This window comes from Panthera uncia, chromosome B4 (genome assembly GCF_023721935.1).
Source record: "Panthera uncia isolate 11264 chromosome B4, Puncia_PCG_1.0, whole genome shotgun sequence".
Lineage (NCBI taxonomy): Eukaryota > Metazoa > Chordata > Mammalia > Carnivora > Felidae > Panthera > Panthera uncia.
This window is the reverse complement of record NC_064809.1, coordinates 59769141-59793587: the sequence shown is the minus strand read 5'-3', so window position 1 is coordinate 59793587 and position 24447 is coordinate 59769141. Positions and strand designations below refer to the sequence as shown.

Genomic DNA, 24447 nt, shown 5'->3' with positions numbered 1-24447 from the left:
GTGACAGGAGGACATCCATAGGTGTCCTACTGGGTGAGATTAATGTATAGAATTCCCATACACAGTACTGTGCCTACACAGTACAAGCTCTTCGAGTTCCTCACTGGGAACTGTGTGCCCGTTAACATATTATTCCTCCAGTGCAGCTCCCATGAGTGAAGCTCATCAGAGAAAAACTTCATTTCCTTAGCATGAAGACATGTTTTTTAGCTTGTGACTAGATGAGTAATAGGAATTCAGAAGAGAACTTGTGAGAGACCTCATTTCCACCTCTGTCCAAACCACATTTACATTAAACCTTTAATAATAAAAGCACTTTTCTGATTCCTATGACTTGGTTCTACTTCTCAACTGACTCAAATCTGGAGTGGTACAAGGCAACTGATAATGGCTCTCCCCAAGAACCACCACCAATATCCAATTACCTAACTTCTGCCGAGAACTTAAGACAATTCACTGTAATTCACTGGATTCACAGTGCTGCCTATCCATACCCATTTTTTTCTCTCTTTAAGCCACTTCTAATTCTCCAGAAACTATGTCAAAGATTCTCAATACTCCTCAAACTTCCAACCTTTTCATTCCTTTCTGTATTCAAAACACATGACCAATCCTCCTGCTAAAACAGAAGCCATTTTTAGAGAAGTTCCTTAACTACTTTCTACCAAAACTACAGTTACCAGCATCTGTACCAAGCTATCCCACTTTCTTCTGCTCACACTGAAGGAGGAATCCCTCTATGTTCTTAAAGCTAATTCCTCCATCTGTGTTTTCAGAGACTTGGCTCTCTCAATCGTTCTTTCTCTTAAATACTGAACTTCCTCCTCTTATTTGGCTCTTCCCAAAACACTGAAACATGCTCCAGTTCCTACATCTTTAAAAATGAAACAAAACAAAAACAAAAGCAAAACCATCCTCAACTACACATTCTTCTCCAACCACAGACCTCTCCTTTTCACAGCTCAACTTCATAAGTGCTGTATTCTTACAGCCCATGCCTGCAACCAATTACCTCCTTTTCACTAAATGCAAAAAGACACTTTCAATTCCTTGTCTTATTTGAACACTAACAACATTTGACCAGTCTTTCTTCTCAAAACACTCTCACCCCGTGGTTTACAAGACAACCATACTTCTTTTCCCTCTTTCTTCCTATTTCTCTGGCTGCTTCTTCTCAATCTCCCTTGTAGGTTCTTCTACCTTCCAGTTAGATGATGGTGTTCCTAAATACTCCAACCTACCCCTTCTTTTTATCTCACTTCAGAAACACTCCCTGGACTCACTTAAAATATAAGCTAAGAAATCTCTAGTTAAGATCCACCTCCTGAGCTCCAGACCCACATAAACAACAGACAATTGAATAGTCACTTTTCCAAGTTGGCAGGCACCTCAAATTCAATACAACCAAAACTGAACTCAAGATCTCTCCCATCAAAGTCAATTTACTGTCCCTCCAAAATACCTTCACCCAGTGATTGGTATTACCATCTACAAAACAGCTGGCCAAGATAAAATCCTGCAGTCACCTTTGCCTCCTTTTCTCTCTCACCTCATACATCCAATCAATAACCAAATCCTACGTCCTAAACACCTCTAGAATCCATCTCCTCCACTCAGTATCCAAACCTTTACTCTAGTTAGAGCCCCATTATATTTCATCTGGCTTATACCATCAGCCTTCAAAACAGTTCTGTTTCCAATTTTCTCCTTTCTACTCCATTCTCCACTCTGCTACCCAAGTGATCTTTTTAAATACTCACCTAGTTAAAACCTTTCAGTGGCTCCTTGTTACTTTACGAAGTCAAAATTCTTAGCAAGAAATTAATGAACCTTTGTGCCAAGCCCTGGACAGTGTATGACCCCTTCTTAATATAACATTACTCTCAGGAGCAAGAAACATAACACACTTTCATAACACGCAAAAGACAGAAACCTAGACAAAATGACAAGATGGAAGAATTCTTCCCAAAAGAAAGATCAAGGAGAAACCACAGCCAGGGATTTGCTCAAAACAGATAGAAGCAATATATCTGAACAAGAATTTACAACAACAGTCATAAGAATACTAGCTGGGCTTGAAAACAGCATAGAAGACCTTGCTGCAGACAAACCATAGAAGAAACCCTTGCTGCAGAGATAAAAAAAATCTAAAAACTAGTCAGGCCGAAATGAATGACCCTTTATAACCTAGTTTCTGCTACCATCCTCATCACTAATACATCCATACCCTGCAGTCATATAAGAATTTATATTTGAACCATGTGACTCTGGCCAAATCACCACACCTCTCTCGACCTCAGTGACCTTATATGTAAAATGAAAAAAATGATTACATGACTTCTAAGATATTGCATTGTAAGATCCTCTAAATATATTATTCTATGACTAAAATCAAATTCCTTTCTTTTTCATAAAGAACTTCCTGAATGGGGCACCTGGGTGGCTCAGCCGGTTAAGCCTCCAACTTCAGCTCTGGACATGATCTCACAGTTAGTGAGTTCGTGCCCCACATTGGGCTCTCTGCTGTCATCACAGAGCCTGCTTTGGATCCTCTGTCCTAGTCTCACTCTGCCCCTACCCCACTCGTGCATGGGCTCTCTCTCTCTCTCTCTCTCTCTCTCTCAAAAATAAACATTAAAAAAAAAGATAAATTTTTTTAATGTTTATTCATTTTTTGAAAGGAGAGACATACAGAGAACATTGAGTAGGGGATTGGCAGAGAGAGAGGGAGACACAATCCGAACAGGCTCGACTCTGAGTTGTCAGCACAGAGCCTGACTCGGGGCTCAAACTCATGATCTGCAAGATCATGACTTGACCTGAAGTTGTACGCTCAACCGACTGAGCCACCCAGGTGCCCCATAAAAAAACAAAAACAAAAACAAAAAAACCCAAAAAATTTCTTTTTAAGTTTCAACAACAAAAAAAGAACTTTCTAAATATTTTCTATTCTGAATATGTCATTTTCAGTCAATAATATTACCATCATTCTTTAATCCATGCAAAATGAAGAAGCTAGGTGTCACCTTTTATTCTTTGCTTTACACCGTAGTCAAGTATGTTATTCAATCCTATATTAGTTTCTCCACTCTTCCTTTCCTTTCTCCTCTAGTGATCATCCCTGTGACTCAGATATCTACCACTATTTCTTGAAAATTATCAGAACTTACTAGTCATCCCGCTCTCCAATCCATTTATCACACTGGACAACTCCTTATAAAACAATGAAGTTTTAAACTCTAAGACTATCATCATGTCAATGTCAACTCCAAAGCTTTCAAACTAAGAATGAAAAATCCATCTCTCTGAGGCATGAACTTTGGAGCCTCACTGATAAGCAAAGTAAGAACAAAGACAAAGCTGTGACTTGCATTGGCATTAATCATTAAAAGTAAAAATAAGGGGGCACCTGGATGGCTCAGTCAGTTAAGCGTCTGACTTCAGCTCAGGTCATGATCTCATGACTCACGAGTTCAAGCCCCACATCGGGATCTGTGCTGACAGCTCAGAACCTGCGCCCTGCTTCGGATTTTGTCTCTCTCTCTCTCTCTCTCTCTCTCTCTCTCTCTCTCTCTCTCTCCCCCCCCCTCCCCTGCTCTTTCTCTCTCCTCTCTCTCTCTCAAAAATAAAAAACATTTAAAAAGAAAAAAAATTTTTAAAGTAAAAATAAGTTCTATAAAAAGCCTACAATTATATCACAATATTAAGGCATAAAAGGACACACTATACAAGAAAAAATAGAGAAAAATATTATACAACAACATAGTAAAAACAGTGTTGACGTTATCAGGTGCAGAAGATCACAAATTTAATGCTCTCTCCAATAAGAAAGTGTTTCACTTCTTTTATGGTTTCAAATGCTCTCATTTGAAATGCTCCTACATTTTTTTCTGTTTATAGTGAAGTCCCATTTATCTGGATAGATATATTTACTAATCACATCTACCTGGAACATGGTTATTCTGATACAATATCCACAAAACTCTTCTGGATAGACAAGAGTGAAATTATAAACTTAGTGTTCAAATACTTTATTCATAAATAGCTTTAAACCCCTGTTAAAAATGTGTTTTTTCTTCTATTAGATCTAATTAGAGGCCCCCAGTGCTTCCCTGACCTCATTTATAACTCCCCCTAACTTACTCTGTTCTAGCTACATGGCCTCCCTGTCATATCCCTGCCTTAAAGCATCTGGTATTGTTGTTGTTATTGTTATTATTATTATTACTACTTTTGTTTTTTTATAAAATCAGCTTATGGAAACCCACCACCAAGCATAAACTAAAGATCCTAACAATAAATTACATGTAACCCTTCCTTAGGACACAATTCTCAATTTATTTTTCATCATTCCCCTGCTCTCAAATTAATAAAGTTTTATCTCATCTGTAACTACTACCAAAAAGTATACTATTTTTATTTTGGCTATTTTTAAAGGGTATCCCATGACATATAAATTTGGCAGACAACTTTTTCACATATTATGTCACTAGTATTATTTCAGCTACCATTCATTTTTTAACTACCGTAATATACCACAGTTTATTCGGTCACTTTCCAGTCAGTAGACATTTGAGTGTCTACTTTGTTATTGAGAACAGAACTGCTATGAACATTCTCCAAGACATCTACTTTTGTATATACACAGTATTTCTCTTGGGTATATGCCTACAAGTAAAATCACTGGGTTGTAAAGTTTGTCTAAATTTAACTTCACGGGATCATGAAAAACTATTTTCCAAATGGTTGCAGAAATTGTAGTTGTGGAGTAATGTATAAAAGTTCTGTGAATCCTCCCCCTTTTCAACACTTGGTTTTAAATGGTATCTCACTGTGTATCCCTAATTTGATTTCCCCAATTATTAATGAAGTTGATATCTCTTCATGATTATTTACCATATACTCTTTTGTGAAATAGCTTTTTTGTCTGTGACTTTTGATTTATACAACTTTTAAAAAATATTCTTGATGTTAATCATTGTCAGCTTTGTATATTGCAAATATCCTCCATTTTATAACTTATTTTTTCACTTCCTTGAAGGTAGCTTTTGATGAACAAAAATTCTTAGTATGTTAACTCTATTAATCTATTCTTTTATAACTTTGCAATTTTTAGCCTTTGTTTTTAAATCCTTTACTATCCTTAGGTCTAAAAGATATACACCCATAGTTTCTACAAAGTTAATATTTTATTTTTGACACTTACGTACTTTAACAATCTGCAATTTAACTTTTATATATGGTGGATGCAGAGGTCCATTTTTTTTTGTCAATTTCATTTATTAAATAGTAACTTCTTTCCTCACTAATCTGATATTCCATCATTATCAGATATCAAAGCTCCATAAATAAGTGGATTTGTTTCTGGATGTAGAATTATTTCAGTAGAAATGAAGTCTTTGATATTCAGCCATTCTGCCCATGAACATGGTATATCTTACAACTCAAATATACAGTGATTAAGTCTTTTTTAATGTCTACTAATAGAATACTACAATTTTCCCTAAAGAAGTCTTATATGTCTTTGCTGTTTATTACTAGATATTGATATTCCATGATACTATTTTAACGTCTTTTTAAAGTATGTTTGCTAACTGTCACTGTTACAAAAAATGCAATTACTTTCTGTATACTAGTCTGTCTATATATATTCATCTTTGCAAAACTCTTACATCCAATAATTTACCTATATTCTTTTGACTTTACATGTAAGTGATCATTCTGACTCCAAATAATACTTTCATTTCTTCCTTTCCAAATTTAACACCTCTAATTACTTTTTCTTATCTTAAAGCATTGGTTATGTCCTCCAACACAAGAGGCAAGGTGGTGATTATTTTTTCCAAAGATAGGGACAAAAACATCTCCCAACTCACATATTCTTCTAAGACTAGAACATTCATACTTCTCCCAATGATGTGTAGAGTCTCTGTCCTTCCCCTTGAATCTATGTAGATAATTACAACTTCCACAACCAATACACAACACCAGAACTAACACTGTATAACTTCCCCAGATAGTGCATAAAAATGCACTGCATTTCTGCTCTAGTACTGCTTGCACTTAGAACCTAGCTGCCATGATGTGAAAAAGGCCAAACCACACCATCTGGACAGACCACATAGAGAAGCCATATGTAAATTTTCCAACTGACTGCCTGAGTCCCCAAACTACCAACTGATATCAAATCACCAGATATATGAACATACTTCCAGATGATCCCATCCCCTAGTCATCAAGTCTAGTGTTCAAGTCATACCACTGATGTATTACCAAGGCTGGATCAGTAACAAGCCTTCTTAGTCTGACTCTCAGAACCCATGAGCATAATAGCTATTTTATGTCATTAAGTTTAACAGGACTTGTTACGTAGCAATAATAACTAGAATGGGTGATAAATGGGTGGCAACCATGCCTATATCATTCCTGTTTTTAAAGGAAATGTTTTTAATATTTCCCCACTTTAAAAGCTATGTGGTGATGACTTTTTAATTATCCCAGCGGATTAAAGAATTTCCCTATTTTCCTAATTACTAAGCATTCTTACCATGAATTTACATTGATTATCAAATTTTTGTTATCTATTGAAGTTATCATGATTTTTCTCTTTTTAATCTACTGTCATCATTTACATTTATGGATCATATAATAGTAAACCATTCTTGTATACCTGAAATAAACCCAACATGGCAATAGTGTCTGCCTTCTCTTACAAAGTTGGTTTCAATGTGCTAATATCTTATTTGAGATTTCTGCATCTACAGTCATGAGAAAATTTTCATTTTTTAAAATGTTTATTTATTTTGAGAGAGAGGCAGAGAATGAGAGAATCTCAAGCAGACTCCACACTCAGCACAGAGCCAATGTGGGGCTAGATCTCACAACTGTGAGATCATGACCTGAACCAAAATCAAGAGTCGGATGTTTAACTGACTAAGCCACCCAGTTGCCCCTGTAATTTTCATTTCTTGTAATGTCTTCATCTGTTTTAGAAATCAGGGTTATGGAGGGCTTTCAGAACTAGCTGGTGCAATACCCCTCTTCTATTAATTAAAATGATTGCAACAGATTGGAATAATCTATTTCTTAAAATTTTGGTAGAAACTTGCTTAGCAAACATCTGGGCCTGTTGCTTTCTTTGTGGGAAGATTCTATTTCTTATAATTATAGGATGATTCAGACTTTTAATTTCTCCCTCAATATTTTTCTAGAAATGTGACTAAGTTTAAAAAAAAAACAGTTGACATATAGTTGCTAAGAATATTGTCATTATATTGTTTTTTACTGTGCTAAAATAAACATAAAATTTATTATCTTAACCATTTTAATTGTACAGTTCAGTACATTGTATAGCTTATACAATGCATAAAGAACATTCATACTGTTGTGCAATCACCACCATCCATCTCCAAAACACTTTTCATCTCACAAAACTGAAACTCTGCATGTTAAACAATAACTCCACAGTCCCCTCCTCCCCAACCCCTGACAACCATTCCTCTACTTTCTGTCTCTATGATTATGACTCCTCTAAGTATCTCACATAATTGGAATAATATAGTATTTGCCTTGCTGTGACTGGTTATTTCACACAGCACAATGTCCTTAAAAGTTCTTCCATATTGTTGCACATGACAGAAATTCCCTCCTTTTTAAGGCTGAATAATAGTTTAATGTATACCACATTTTGTTTATCCATTCACCTCTCAATAGATATTTGGGTTGTTTCCATGTTTTAGCTATCATGAAAAATACTGCTATTAACATTGGTGTACTAATACCTGTTTAAGAACCTGCTTTTAATTCTTTGGGTATTTCCCTTGAAGTGGAATTGCTGGATCACATGGTAATTCTAGTTTTACTTTTGAGGAACTACTGTACCATTTTACACAACAGCTGTGCCATTTTGCATTCCCAGTAACAGCACACAAGGGTTCCAATTTCTCTATATCCTCATCAACACTTACTATTTCTTCTTTTTTTTTCAATAGTAGCCATCATATTGGATAGGGTTTTTTAAATTTTTTTTAATGTTTTTATTTAGTTTTGAGACAGAGAGAGACAGAGCATGAGCAGGGGAGAGACAGAGACAGAGCATGAGCAGATAGAGAGAGAGGGAGACACAGAATCCGAAGCAGGCTCCAGGCTCTGAGCTGTCGGCACAGAGCCTGATGCGGGGCTCGAACTTATGGACTATGAGATCATGACCTGAGCCGAAGTCAGACACTTAACTGACTGAGCCACCCAGGCGCCACTCATTATACTTTTGATTTGTATTTCCCTAATGCAAATTAATGATTTTGACTACCTTTTCATAAGTTCATTTGCATACCTTCTTTGCAAAAATGTCTATTCAAATCCTTCACCCATTTTTTAATCTGGTGCTTTGTTTTCAGTTGTTGAGTTTTAGGAGCCCTTTATATATCCTGGATATTAATCCTTTATTTGCAAATATTTCCTCCTATTTTTTAGGTTAACTTTTTACTGGTGACAGTTTATACCTGTTGATGCACAAACTTTTAAATATTTTCATCAAGTCTAATTTGTTTTTTTTTTTCTTGCTTATGCAAGACACCTTACTGTCATATCCAAGACACCATTGTTAAATCCAATGTCAAAGTTTTGCCCTCTATTTTTTTTAAACTTTTTTTAGTTTTAGGTCTTACACTAGGTCAAGGGTCCATTAGGAATTAATTTTTGTATATACTATTAGTAAAGATTCCAACTTCATTCTGTTGCATGTGGATATCTACTTTTCCCAGAACTACTTGTTGAAAACACTCTCTTTTGTCCATTAAATGATCTTGGTACCTCTACCAAAAATCATTTCACCATATATGGGAAGGTTTATTTCTGGGCTTTCTATTCTATTCCACAGATTTATATACCTGTCTTTATCCAGTACCACGCTATTTTGATTGCTTAGTTTATAGTAAGTTTTTAAATTAAAAAATGTGAGTCATCCAGCTTTGTTCTATTTTTCAGGTTTATTTTGGCTATTCAGCGTCCCTTGAGCTTCCATATAAATTTTAGGATAGTTTATCTATTTGTACAAAAAATATCATTGGGATTTTGATAGAGATTGCATTAAATCTCTACATCATTTAGGATTAGTATTGACATGTTAAGAATCTTAAATTTTCCAATCCATGAACATGGGATGCCTTTCCATTTATTTATGTCGTCTTTCTTTCAGAAATGTTTTATAATTTTAATTGTATAAGCCTTCAATCCTTAGTTAACTCCTAAGTAAGTATCTTATTCTTTTTTGGTGTTACTGTAAATTGAACTGTTTTCTTAATTTCCTTTTCAGATTGTTCATTGTTACTGTATAGAAATGCAACTGGTTTTTGTGTACTGACTCTGTATCCAGCTACTTCACTGAATTCATTTATTAGTTCCAACAATTTGTGTGTGTGTGTGTGTGTAATTTCAGGGTTTTCCACATATAATATCATATCATCTGTGAACAAAAACAATTTTACTTCTTCCTTTTGATTACATGCTTTTTATTTCTCATTATCTTTTTAATGTCTGATTTAACCGTGACTATATGTCTGTTTTAGTTTAGATATACTAAGTTCTATGTATGTACACAAAGTGTATTATTCAGATCTGCATCCTTGCTGATTTTTTTTTTACCTTTATCGATCAATAATCACAGGTCAGTTAAAATTTTTCACTATAATAGTACCACTTTCTCTCTACATAACTACCCATTTTTTTTGCTGTATATTTGATGCTATATTTTCTTTATAAAGTTAACTTTTTACCATTATGATATGACCAAGCCCTAACATGATTTTTAAGTTGATTTTGGATAATATCAATACAAGTAGCCAGCTTTTTTTTTTTTTTAATGCTTTAAGACTGCATGGACTATCCTTTCCACCTAGAATACTCTTTCCTCAGGCAACTATTTGCCTTTCTTACCTCTCCTAGGTCTTGGTTCGAGTATCATTTCCACTGAAACTATCCAATGTTAAATGATAAAACCTTCCCCTCAGCATTCCTGATTCCTCCTTCCTTGCACAGCACTCACCACTTTTTCACATATTTACTGAATTATAATTATTGTTTGCCTCCCACATACATGGTAAACAGAACCTCCACAAGAACAAGAATTGTTACCAGTTTGGTCACCAATTTATCTCCAGCACCTAGAAGTAACTGGCATAGAGGTGGTGCTCAATGTATTTTTGTTGAATAAATAAGACTCTCAACCTCAAAGATCACCAGGGAAATGTAAATTTTAAAACAATGGAATGCTACTGCTACTTCATAGCCACTGAACACAAAAAAAGTTAAAAGTACACAATAACAATCCAAATGTCCATCATGAAGCTCTCCACTACATACCTAAAAGAAAGACATGGTAAAAATCCCATGTGCATATGAAAAGAATGTATATTCTGAAACTACTGGGTACAGTGGTCTACAAATGTAGCAGTCTACAAATGTCACCTACGTCACATTGGTGAAAGTGTTCAAGTTTTTTATACCTCTTCTCTCTACTTGTAACAAATAGTAAGAGAGAAAAACTTCAACTACCATTGCAAATATGTCTTTTTGTCCTACACAATCACTTTTTCCTTCATGTATTTTGAAGCTCTGTTATTAGGTGCATATGTATTTAAGATTTTTAACATTTAAAGGAAACCCTATGCAGATTTCTTAAGTTACTTCTATGCAACTCCCTCTCCAGTACCCTGCCTGCAAATTCTGACTGCATCAGTTGGAATTCTAACCTCTGTTTCCTTTACCCTAGTTGGTATCCATTGCTTAGGTCAGGGAAAACTTCCTATGCTTCCTATTTCTCAAGGACCATAGCCCTGTGCTGTCTCTTGTTGAATGCCTAAAAATAGTTTCTTCATTATCTTGTCCAGTATTATAGTCATTTGAAGTAAGATGATAATCCAAGGTGTGCTGTTTCGAAGGGGCACATGCACCCCAAGTTTATAGCAGCACTATCAACAATAGCCAAAGTATTGAAAGAACCCAAATGTCCATCGGTGGATGAATGGATAAAGAAGATGTGGTATATATACATACAATGGACTATTAGTCCACAATCGAAGAGAATGAAATCCTTTCATTTGCAACTATGTGGATGGAACTAGAGGGTATTATGCTAAGCAAAATTAGTCAGTCAGAGAAAGGCAAAGATCGTATGACTTCACCCATATATGGAATTTAAGATACAAAACAGATTAACATATGGGAAGAGAAGCAAAAATGATATAAAAACAGGAAGGGGGACAAAACATAAGAGACTTTTTTTTAATTTTTTTCTAATGTTTATTTATTTTTGAGAGAGACACAGAATACGGACAGGGGAGGGGCAGAGAGAGAGGAAGACACAGAATCCGAAGCAGGTACCAGCTCTGAGCTGTCAGCACAGAGCCCGACACAGGGCTCAAACCCACAAGCTGTGAGATCATGACCTGAGCCAAAGTCAGAAGCTTAACTGACTGAGCTACCCAGGCACCTCAAGAGACTCTTAAATATAGAGAACAAACTGAGGGTTACTGGAGGGGTTGTGGGTGGGGGGTTGGGCTAAATAGGTAAGGGAAATTAAGGAAGGCACTTGGGATGACCACTGGGTGTTATACAAGAGGATAAATCACTGGAATCTACTCCTGAAATCATTATTGCACTATATGTTAACTAACTTGGATGTAATTAAAAATTAAAAAAGTAAAAATATAGGAAGATGGTAATCCAATCTGTATTACGCCATCATGACCAAATCCAGAAGGTTCTTTATTTTTGTATTTCTATTGTTCAGACTGTTTTCCTATTGTTGTAATAAATATATTTTTTTGCCTATATGTGTATGTATACACACACACACACACACACACACACACACACACAGATGCATACAGAGAGAAAGAGACAGAGAGACAGAGATACAGAGAGAATTATTTTTTTTTTTTAATGCGGTAAAATGTTAACATTAGGGAAATCTGGGTGAAGAGCATACAGAAATTATTTGGACTATGTGTAACTTTTCCATATGTCTGAAATCATTTCAAAAAAAGAAAAGAAAAGGAAATACAATGCCATAATAAAAGCTACAGACTAGGAAAAAATATCTACAAACCACGTATCTGCTGACAAAGGACTCAAGTCCACATAAAGAACTCTCAAAACTCAATGGTAAAACAAAAAAATACAAAACAAAATCCAATTAGAAAATGGATAAATGGATAAAATATAAACATTTCACCAAAGAGGATACACACAGAGAATGACAATTAAGCAAATTATAAGACATTCAATATCCCTAGTTATTAGAGTAATGTAAATTAAGAAAACAGTGCAATATCATTACACACCTATTAGAACGGTTAAATAAAAAGCAGTGACAATACCAAATGATGGCAAAAATGTAGAGAAAAAATCTTTCAAACACTGATGGTGCAAATATAAAATGGTACAGCCACTCTGAAAAATGTATTTGTCAGTTACTTTAAAAGTTAAACAATACTTACCATAAGATCTAGCAATAGACCTTCTGGGGATTTTTCTCAGAAAAAGGAAAACTTAACATCCACACAAATATCTGTATGTAATTGTTCACAGCTTTATTTTTAATAGCCAAAAACTGGAAACAACCAAAATGTCCTAAAATAATAAACAAACTGTGCCACATCCACACCACTGAAGTATTAGTCAGCATTAAAAAGGAAAAAAAAAAAAAAAAAAAGGAAAAAAAAAACTATCAAAACACGCAATGAGTTGAATGGATGTCAAAGGCATTATACTGAGTGAAAAAAAGGCCAATCTCAAAAGGTCACATACTGTTAATTCCATTTATATAACAATCTCATAATGACAAAGTTGTAAATATGGAGAACAAATGAGTGGTTTCTAGAAGTTAAAGAATGATGGAGAGGGAGGGAGTAGGAGTGACTATAAAAGGGTAGTACAAAGGAGATCTTATTGATGATGGAACAGTTCTGTATTTTGATGTAGTAATGGTAACACAAATGCACAGATGCAATAAAATGACACAAAACTATACACACACATTGTTATCAATATCAGTTTCCTGGCTTTTATATTGTACTGTAGTTACATGAAATGAAACCACTTGGGAAAGTGGAAGGTAAGTAATAAGCAGGACTTCTCTGTATTATCTTTGCAAATTCTTATAAATCTATAGTTATTTTAAAATAAAAAGGTTTTCTTTTAATTATACATACATACATTCAAAAAGTATGTAAAATGAAACTTAAATATTTCTCTTTTAAAATGTTTCGAGGAGCACCTGCCTGGCTCAGTTGGCTGAGCATTTGATTTCAGCTCAGGTCATGGATCTTGTGGTTCTTGAGTTCAAGCCCCACAATGGGATCCCTGCTTTCAGCCTGTCAGCGCAGAACCAGCTTCGGATCTTCCATCCCCCTCTCTCTGCCCCTCCCCATTTGTTCTCTCCCAAAAGTAAATGGACATTTTTTTTAAAAGCATTTAAAATGTTTTGGCTTACAATGCATTTTCCTTTGAATTAGTTTGTCAATTTATTACATATCTGCCTTAGTTTCATAATGCATTAATTTAGTATGTTTTAGAAACCCTAACATCAATGACCTGAAGAAAAAGAGGTATGTCCAATTTATGGTATAAATACAATTTATGTCACTCTTTTTTATAGAGGGTGACAACAATTATAAGACAAACAAGGAAAGGAAGGAGAAAGGAAGAAATAAATGACTTAAGAAACAAATCAACAAAGCTAGACCAAGAAATGACCCAGATGACAAGAACTTAAAAAAAAAAAAAGCAACTGTGCATAATATAAGAATATAATGCAAAGTTAGAAAACATATGTAAATGGATATCAACAGATAGATGGAAACTACCAAAAAAAAAAAAAAAAAAGGAAAATGTAAATGCTGATAATTAAAAACACACTATCAGAGTGGAAAATTCGTTTTGGGCTTATCATGACTCTACAGAATAAGGGGAAAAAAATCAGTAAACTTCAAAATAAATAAAAAGAAATTACCCAAATTAAAATACATACAAACACACAGTGACATTAAGCTTATAAATGTAATTTTATACTGTCACTCATGGTATCTATATTATATATAAAAGAATACAACCAAACAGAAACACTCTTCCACAGAAAACTGTCTCTACCTAATATATATTTATATAAATAAGGGAAATAAGTTAATGACTACAAAAAAATATTAATTTCTATGAATTATATAACAGAATAAAAGAACATAAGAAATTTAATGAGTCATAACTAATAACAATGTTTTAAAAGTCACTGGAAATACCACTCTGCCTATAAAGAGAAGGATCTCTTGAAATTATAGTGGATTTAACATCTGAAAGTAATTCTTCTTGACACCATCAGGAAAACAGGTGCCAGCACCAAACAATCACAAGGAAAGGAAGAGTATTTCCATTCCTGCTTTATTCAAAAAATAATTCAACAACATTATTAATTACATTCATTTGACAGAGTAAATCAACTTTCTTTGACCTAGATATTCTCAGATCTAACAAAACATAACACATGCTCAAATGTTGGCTGATCTTAGTAAAAGTGTATTATTTCGAAGAGCAAAGTACAACAAAGCCTAATGAAATAAATTATTTCTAATGACCATTTTAGATATTCTTCCCTGAGTCTTCATTGATCATCAAAAAAGACCACAGTGTGTCATTGAAATGAAATGATACTCAGAAGATCTGATTTTCCTTTATCATTAGAGATGATAAAGGATACTATATTTAAAATCAATAGTAAATTTTACCAACATATGTACATAAATTACTAGCATTAGTAACAAAGAAGAAAACAGTTACTTGCAACCATTAAATTTATTTTAAAATGACCTAGTCCACTTAAAACCAACTCACACTGTTGTCTAAAATGTCTTTTACCAGGACATCAAATGGGATTTGCATCCTGCCAAAAGATTAAAACTCAAATTCCTATGTTACTGTACTTTGTTTTCCTCCTTTTTTTTTTAATGCTATGAAGCACTATAACTCAAACTGAACGGTAGAACAGGAGCTGAACTGATAAATTAGAACTTTACAGTAGCCATTACTATAATGATGTTGCTGCCAGCATTCTATCCTTCATCAGTTTTACTCTCTCCAGATGTTTCATATTCATTTATAATTTGAATCAGTTAAATATAGACCCATGTGTTCTTCCACAGACTTCAATGCTGACATCCACCAGAAATATTCTCAGGCCTTTAAAAATAAAAATGTCATCAATTGTATATACCATTTAAGCCTGTATCAGATGTAAAATGGCCACACAATCTATGGCATGCCTTGAATGAGGTCCATGATGGCTCTGACTACTAGTATGTGACAGAAATGACACTGTACCATTTTCTAGGCTTAGACCTTAAGAAATTGATGGCTTTCACTTCCTGTACTTTGGAAAACTTGCTCTGGATGATTCTTCTCCACAGAAGAAATTTTACTATCCTAAGACTACTATGTTGTAAAGTAACCCAAAATAGCCATGTGGAGAGACCACATCAAGAGAAAAACACCTAATGAATCTCCCACTCTTCCAGAAATGGCAGCCTCAGTGCTAGAGGACACAACAGTACACAGCCATCAAAATCCTTCCCAAATTCCCGACCCACAAAATTGTGAGCAAAATAAAATAGTTGTTTAAGCAACTAAGTTTTGGGAGTTCTGTGCTAAACGACAGATAACAAACCAAAACTACAATTTCATTTTATGTACAAATAAACTCACTATGACAATAGGGAAGACAGCAGACTACCTGTTTATAGTATAATAATGAAACTTTTAGAGACTTTTAAATTATCAACTTAGTATCTACAGTACAAATTTCTTTGTCTTCCATTAAGTAACTCATAAATTAATCATGAAAGAAACATATATGCCCCATTACTTTTGATTCTTACTGTGTGAAGGAAAGTGTCAAGGCTACTAAGACATGACCCTATACCTATCCTCCCATGAGTTGACTATACACTAGTAAGAATCAGTTGTTTTGCTCTAAACATATTTAATCCAATTTATTTGCTAATATAATTATATGATTAAATATTTTAAAATCTATAAGAACTGGAAGTCATCATTTCCCTGAGTAAGTTGAACATCTCATAACAATTTGATAAAGTCTAGTTGCTTTTTAAAAAAATATTTTCAAGAAGTAAGACTAAAAAATTTAGAACAGTAACCACTGGGACTATTTTTCAACTGTCTCATCATACCTAAAAGGAAAATGAAACTAGATATTGAAGATAATGGTGTAGATGTGATTTAAGAAAGGCCATGATGAATTTCAATCAGGAGACCTATGTTCATAGAAAAGATGTGGGCTTAATATCAAAACACTGGGTTATAAATATATACTATGTTTTAAGGTATATACATAACATTTTTATGACTAACCACTCTAGCCAAAAAAAAATTTTATAAGCAATATCCAATCGAGTTGGATAAAGGAGATTGTAATATAAGCTCTTTTTGTTCTTTAAATATTTATTTATTTTTGAGAAAAAGACAGAGACAGAGTACAAGCAGGGAGGGGCAGAGAGAGAGGGAGACACAGAATCTGAAGCAGGCTCCAGGCTCTGAGCTGTCAGCACAGAGCAATACAGGGCTCAAACTCAGGAGACTTCAAGCCCTGTGATCATGACCTGAGCCGAAGTTGGCCACTTAACCAACTGAGCCACCCAGGCACCCCTATGCTTTTTTTCTTTTTTCCCTATGTTCTTTCTAGAAAACGTTGTTGTTTTTTTTAATTAAGAAATAAGGATGAAGTTTCAGTTTTGCAAGATGAAAACAGATCTGTGGACGGATGGTGGTGATAACACAACGTGATTACACTTAATGCCACTGAATTGTATACTTTAAAATGGTGAAGACAGTAAATTTTATGTTATGTGTCAGACTAAAGCAACAGACTTAATAATAAAAAAAAAAAAAATCAAAAACATGTTGGGTGACAAGCCAGTCACCAAGAGTACATATTGTGTAATTCCATTTATATGAAGTTCAATAACAGGTAAAACTAACCTATGTAAAAGAAATCAGAAGAGTGGATCAGAGGATGGGGTAAAATGGTCTATAGAGAGAGCATAAGGTCAACGAAACAACTTTCTGGGAAAATGGAAATGTTTCCTATCTTGATTGGAGTATATAGTACACAGTTATATATATGTCAAACACAATGAATTCTACACCCCCTCTCTGTACATTTCACAATATATGCAAATTCCACATTAGTTTTTTAAATGGGGAGGTGGGGAGCAGAAAAAGACTGAAGAAGTTAGTCTAGAAATTAATTCATGAGAATTATCCTTTGAAACAATATATGTAATGGTATTTTTTAGCCACCAGAATTATTAACCAGAACAGCTTATTGAAAGGTAAATTGCCAGCTGGTAACAGAGAAGGATACGCTACAATTTCTGACTCGTCAACCATAAGGGTTTTAAAGGTAAATAAAACATCACCATCTTGATTACTTAAACTAAAACAAGATATCTAGAAGGACTAAAAGACTTTTAACTTCCCAGAGACTAGCCCTGTTTTCCCATCTGCCTAATCCTCATCCCCTCCAATTCAAGCCAATCCAATTTAACTCAACTGCCCGCTACACTTATCTGTGTAAATTATGTGAGGAGCTAAGTGTAACAGAATACAAAGATGAATATATAGTAAACTCAATCCTCAAGGCATTTATAATCAAATAGATGGCACTGCACAAGAAGGTAATAACTACAAGGAAAGACTTTGTGGTACCTGCCATATTCCAATTGAAACCCTGTCCACTATAGACCACTAATTTGAAAGGTGAATTTTTTTTTTTTTTTAAGGAAAGGCAAACAGCAATGAGTGGCTCATGCTGCACATTTATCCCCTACTCCTCCCTTTTTATTACCAGTGAGGGAAAAATCCCATAGTATCTCTGCTTCCAAGACATTTGAGAATGCAAATACAAAGGGTTTCCTGTAGTCTTTACAAGATAGAAAAGTACTGCGTGTTATACGAAGTGATGAATCACTAAACACTACACCTGAAACCAATTTTACCATATATGTTAACTAATTAGAATTTAAATAAAAACTTGAAATCAAGAAAACAAAAGAAAGTTCATGGCTACAATTCTGAGTGGATGAGTAAAACTCTTCACCATATTTCTAATAAAAGATACTCAGTTTGACTCAAACCATTGACCATCAATGTTCCTGGCAATATATGAGTAATCAGATTTTAGACTTTTCTGGAGTGAATTATTCTGCTTTAAAAACCGAACCTCTAAAATTAGAATTATGAAGTGACAGAAAACATCACAATCTGAATTCTACTTACACAAAACCACACAGTTTTCTATGCCAAATTCCTAATTTACAGCTGGGAAAATCACCATTGAAGATAGCCGAGCCTAAATCAGATTCACTCAACATAAAACCAGATGTAGACCTCAAATTACATGTGATATCTCCAGCTACTCATATAAATAAGAATAATGCAAGCTGAAAGACAATAAATTCACCTAGACTCCTGTAAACCGGCCACTCTACTAGCAGCACAATATTCCTTTCCTAAAATTCTCAAATAAATTAGAAGAAAGGAAGAAAACATATATATCTTCATTGAAGTATAATTATAAATGTGAAACTACTAACTTCAATTCTTCTAGGACAATTCCTTGAAGCAAAACAAGATATTCTAGATCTTGAAATACACCTGTTATTTTAAAAATATAAAGAAAAAACCCACCAGACTTTTAGGATACCAAGTCTTACACGTCACCTCAGAACTCCTCTCCAAACAACATGTCACAAGTGGACAGAAACAAACTACAAGATATTTCTTTAGTTGTTTGCTTCATCAGCTATTGATTTCCCCACCATAAATTAACAAAACCAATGTAACTCAACAGGAGTCTGCCTGTAAGTATAAAATCCCTTTATATTATTTGGCTTCAAAAGTTTGTACCCTATGGAAAATCCATTTGAAATTTTACCTGGCATATACATGCTAAAATATTTTGTTTGTCATTTGAAGCCACACCAGATTCCAACCCACAGAGATAAGATTTCCAATTTATTTCTCACAACCCACTATTCAAAACCCAAACTTACAATACAGAAAGGCATTGCTAAAATTCTGTAGTAGTAATAGTAGTAGTAGTAAAGCCAATTAATTACCATAGATATCTATTTTTAGGGAATTTCTTAAAGCTTCTAATATCCATAATATATAGCATTTCAATATCTAAATTAAGTACTTATTACTTAATTAAGTACTTAAGTACTTAGCCACTTAAGTGGCTTAGTCAGTTGAGTGTCTGACTCTTGATCCCAGGGTCATGGGATCGAGCCCCACATCAGGCTCTATGCTGAGCATGGAGCCTGCTTGAAATTCTTTCTCTCTTCCTCTGACCCTCTCCCCTGCTCTCATGAGCACTCAAGTTCTCTCTAAAATAAAGTAAATAAATTTAAAAAAAATAAAAATATACTCAAATATATGAGGCTCACCTTGGAACTCTAACGTAAGAGTTCTTTCTAGGTTAGAAATCAAACCTAACTTAGCTCAAGCACTATAAATTGAATAAATAATAACATGATTTCTTAAAAAGAACATGGTATCAAACTACAATTATTATACAGTTTATTAAAAGTATACATCATATTAATTTATAGAAATTAGACTCTCATGCTTCCTTATAGACACCTATTCCATGTGACTTCAAAAATTAAGCTTGTTGGGGTGCCTGGGTGGCTCAGTCAGGTAAGACACAGATTCTTGATTTCAGCTCAGGTCACGATTTCACAGTTTCATGAGTTTGAGCCCCACATAGGACTCTACGCACTGACCACGCGAAGCCTGCTTGGGATTCTCCCTCTCTCCCTCTCTCTTCCCCTCTCCCACTCATGCTCTCTCTGTCTCTCTTAAAATAAATAAACTAAAAAAATTAAGATTGTTACAAAACATCACATAGTGCTGATATGCTACAAACTGCATCATTTCAGAAACATCAAAATCTGGTATCCAGTTTTTCCCATAATGGTAAATACCACCAATGAATCAATATTATGTCCACCCACCACTATTCAAAATGCAAACCATGCAGCTGCAACTGTCATATTGGATCAAAGTTTTTAATACTACCAAAAAACAATAGGTAAAACTATCACTCAAAATATTTGGAAGATGAAACAATGTGAGTTAAAGTTTTCTCTGTTACGCAGAGACATCTGAAAACTCTCTTTGTTTTAACTTAAAAAATGCTTCCTAAAATACACTGGTCAATTTCCCTGTCTTAGAAAATAAAGTACAGAGAATCATCACATTACATGTATCCTTTACACATGAATGGCTGTTCAGGGAGTAGAATGGATATATTCGAAGAATGAACTGAGACTTTCATTTTCTCTTTCCACCTTTCACCCTCACCACTACCATGTACTGTTGAAATAATACATGTTGTTAAAGACTTATTTCAGAGAAGAATGAAGAGATATTGAAAAAAACTACAAAAGTTTAGCCTTCATAAAAAGTCAACAAAGAAATGATAGCTATCTTCAAATGTATTAAAACAGAACTCTTAGATAACAAAATGAAAACCCCTTGTGCTATAAGGCACACATAGTAAGTGGCATCTCTTAATTTTGCCAACCCAACACCCTTCCCTCCAAGCTTCTCCTAGCCATAACGGTGGGCAATTTGCTCAAACTGAACTAAATAAAATAACACAACTAATAATTAGTCCTAAGGATAGGAAACTATAGCTCAATCAATCAATCTTTCCTTGGGATGTTTCCAACTAGATATAGAAGGGAGAAAGTCCCTTCCCTTTCTGTTCACAAACTCTCTTTATCTACTAAGTTATGAACTCCACCACCTTATCTTACTTCCTCAGCATGCACGTTCAGTCCCACTTTAAAAATTTTGCCTAAGCTATTCCCTGGAATGCTCTTCTTCATGATATTTACAGAGCTAGTTATTTCTTTTGATTCAGATCTCAGCTTTAACATTCCCTCTGGACAAAGGCTTTCTTAAGCAGTCACTTAATCACTGTCACATCATCTTACTTTAATTCTCTACATAGCACTTATCACTTAAATATACTTCTTTTTAATACTCATTGCTGTATCTTCAATACCTTGAATAGTGCCTGGCACAGACTATATTCTCCATTCGGAATTTGTTCAATAAACAAATGAAAGCTGTAAAGGCTCAAGCCCAAAGCTAGCAACCATGGCCCTAGCCCCAGAGAAAGGCTGGTCTGAAAGAGTGAAGCAATTAAGAAGAAAAACAAAGCAAATCTCCTGAAGGCATATGAATCTTTTCAGTCATCCCAAAGACCAGCTCCAACCCTACCCATAACAGAGTCTGATTACGTAGATCAGACGTCTTTAAGATGGTGTGCACATACCACCCTGAGGAGGAGCAGGAGACAAGCAAGAGGATCCATCAGAATGTGAGAAGAAATACTCCATCTAAAATAAAATACACATATTTTATATTATCTTTGGCGAAGTACTATATTTGTGTCTGTTTTATAATGTACGTATGACTATAGTCATACACACATGCATACACACACACACAATGAGTAGATAAACACACCCATATTGGACGTATACCTGATACCTGATAGAGGTAAATAATCAAAAAAGTCTGGAGAATATCAATGTCAAACTTGTTTTTCTTAGGCTGGAGTGTTTCAGGTTTATTTCATTTCTAACCAAGAGATTTCTGAAACATACTTAAAACATATTTGGTGTAGGCCGCCTGGGTGGCTCAGTCGGTTAAGCATCCGACTTCGGCTCAGGTCATGATCTCGCGGTCCGTGGGTTCAAGCCCCGCATCAGGCTCTGTGCTGACAGCTCAGAGCCTGGAGCCTGTTTCAGATTCTGTGTCTCCCTCTCTCTCTGACCCTCCCCCGTTCATGCTCTGTCTCCCTCTTTCTCAAAAATAAATAAACGTTAAAAAAAAATAAAAATAAAAATAAAACATATTTGGTGCTCAAATATTTGCACAATGCTGAATGCGCAGACTAATGATGGCTCCAGAGAACAGACAAATGAAAGCCAAAAGCAAAGAGATTTAAAATCTACATAAAATTAAAATTCTAAAATTTAGACCCGGCTAAAAGTAATCACCACCTCTCCAATTATAAATGTGCCACTACAGGGTGGGTTCAAGTAGAAGCCTGCTGACCATTAGTAAAGGATACTTAGACATGATTTCAGCACTTGCAAGGCAGTCTATGTAACAAATTTAACTGAGTGATATTAAATGCTGGCAATGTAATGATAAGTTTACTCCTTTCCCCTTGGAGGTCACAATTTAACAAAGACAAACTTGCAAACATATATTAGTATACATTAGATATCTATACACATGGTATAGTGACAGGAATAGGAAAAGGTGATGATTAACTCTGCATGGTGGGAATATTTAAGTTGAATATTGAGATATGCAAAAGCCACTTTTTCCTGTTAGTCAAGAAAGATAAAAACACTTCTGACAAAGGAACATGTGAGAAAGGACAGGTATAAAAAGCACATAGTATGGCAAACCCAAAATACAACGAGTAATATGAAACTGTTGAATGACAAGGTGCCCATGGCAGAAGAATATCTACAAATGAAGCTGCTGGATAAGTAGGTAGGAGCCAAATTGTGAAAGGTCATTCTAAGGAGTTGGAGCCATAAAACAATAAAAATAACTATCTTGTACAGTGTACTACTTTGTATCAGACACATACCTAAACTCTTTAGATATGCTACCACTTTTAATCCTCAGAAGATGTCTATCATTATCTATCTACACTTTCTAAAAAAGAAAACTTAGGCTAGAGAAAGACCAAGTAATTTGCCTAAAATCACAGTTAAATTAGAGTCAGAGACAGAACTCACTGAAGGATTCTGAGAAGGGATGTAAGTATTCTGAATAAGTGACATGTATTTTAGAAAAAGGTCTATGAAGCAATGTGGATAAAGAGGTGGAAGTAATAGGTTAGTTTTAGGGAAATGAAAGACATAAATATAATCCAAATAAGAGCTACTAATGGGGGTTGTAAAAGGGAAAGGAAAACTAAAAGATTCCACTGGTTTCTAGCTTGAGAAAGCAGGTAGAAAAGAAAGTTTAGGTAGGACAATGAGGCATAAAATGAAAGAGATGAGGTATAAAATGATTAGTATGAGTCTAGGCAATATGGTCACATTTAAAGTTTCAAAACAAAACCAAAAACAAAAACAAAAACAAAAGCCAGCGGAATACAGTCCAATAGGGAGTTAACTAGAAAGAGCTCTTTCTAAAACAGAAGTGAGAATTGCCAAGATAAACATATTTAGAAAGCATCAATATAAATACAGTAATTAAAAAATTAGGCCAAATAAAGTAGAAAATAAATATCCACAAGTCCATATTGATATAAATGACAAAAGGAAGGAGGGAGGGAGGGAGGGAGGGAGGGAGGGAGGGAAGGAGGAAGGAAGGAAGGAAGAAGGAAGGAAGGAAGGAAGGAAGGAAGGAAGGAAGGAAGGAAAAATTTTCCATGCAGAAAAATTCCAATTAATTTATACAGATACTCTATATTCAAGAAGGAGGAACTCCCCACTCCTTAAGTATGGCCTGAACACACTGACTTCATTCCAAAGAATACATATGGAAAGGAGGGGAAAGAAGAAATGTAAAGCAGAGAAGCCTGACAAAAACCATCTCAGCCAAATGATTCAAGTCAACATTAGCAATGATTAAGTCACGTTGATAGTATGTACCCTTGATATGACATGATCAAATGACATTTTACATACATGGTCTCTTCCCAAAAACCTATAACTTCATTCCAAATGTGAGTAAAACATCAGACCAACCTCAACTGATTGAAGGGCAATCTATAAAACACCAGACCAGTACTACTCAAAACTGTCAAGGTCATCAAAAGCAAGTTAAGTTTAAAAAATCATCACACCCAAGAAGAACCTAAGTATACATAACAACTAAATGTAATATGATATCCTGCTTTATGGGAATCTGGAATAGAGAAAAGAAGGTAGATAAAAACTATGGAAATCTGAAAAAAGTCATGTACTTTAATTAGTAATTGTGTATAAACATTGGTTCATTAATTTTAACAAATGTACCATACTAATATATCAATAATAGGAAAAACTGTGAGTGGGGTATATAAGAACTCTCTGTACTGAGTTCACAATTTTTTATAAATCTAAAATTATTCTAAACAATAAAAGGGTTTTTTTTTAATTAGGCCAAAAACAACAACAACAACAACATAGAAAACCATTACTACTCAAGGCATAGGTCGAATAAAGTAAGTTAGTAAAAGAAATTTAAAAGAGATGATCATGAATATACAAAGACAGAATGATACCCTAGAAATAATAAGGAAGAACTGTACAAGAATAGAAACAGGCTTAATAGAGGTCAAAGAAGATA

The 24447-nt window shown here is 34.6% G+C and overlaps 1 protein-coding gene across 4 annotated transcripts in view; it reads right to left on the bottom strand.

The window, feature by feature from the left end:
- Nucleotides 1-24447, bottom strand: part of CCDC91 (coiled-coil domain containing 91) — a 357464-nt gene that overhangs the window by 285622 nt on the left and 47395 nt on the right. For 3 of the 4 annotated variants that reach the window (XM_049625210.1, XM_049625213.1, XM_049625215.1), the window contains exon 1: nt 21416-21494. The exons of the other annotated variant lie outside the window; for it this stretch is intronic. The gene's annotated coding sequence lies outside the window, so the exon portion shown is untranslated. Of the gene's footprint in view, nt 1-21415; nt 21495-24447 lie in introns of those variants that run through there. 4 annotated transcript variants of the gene reach the window in all.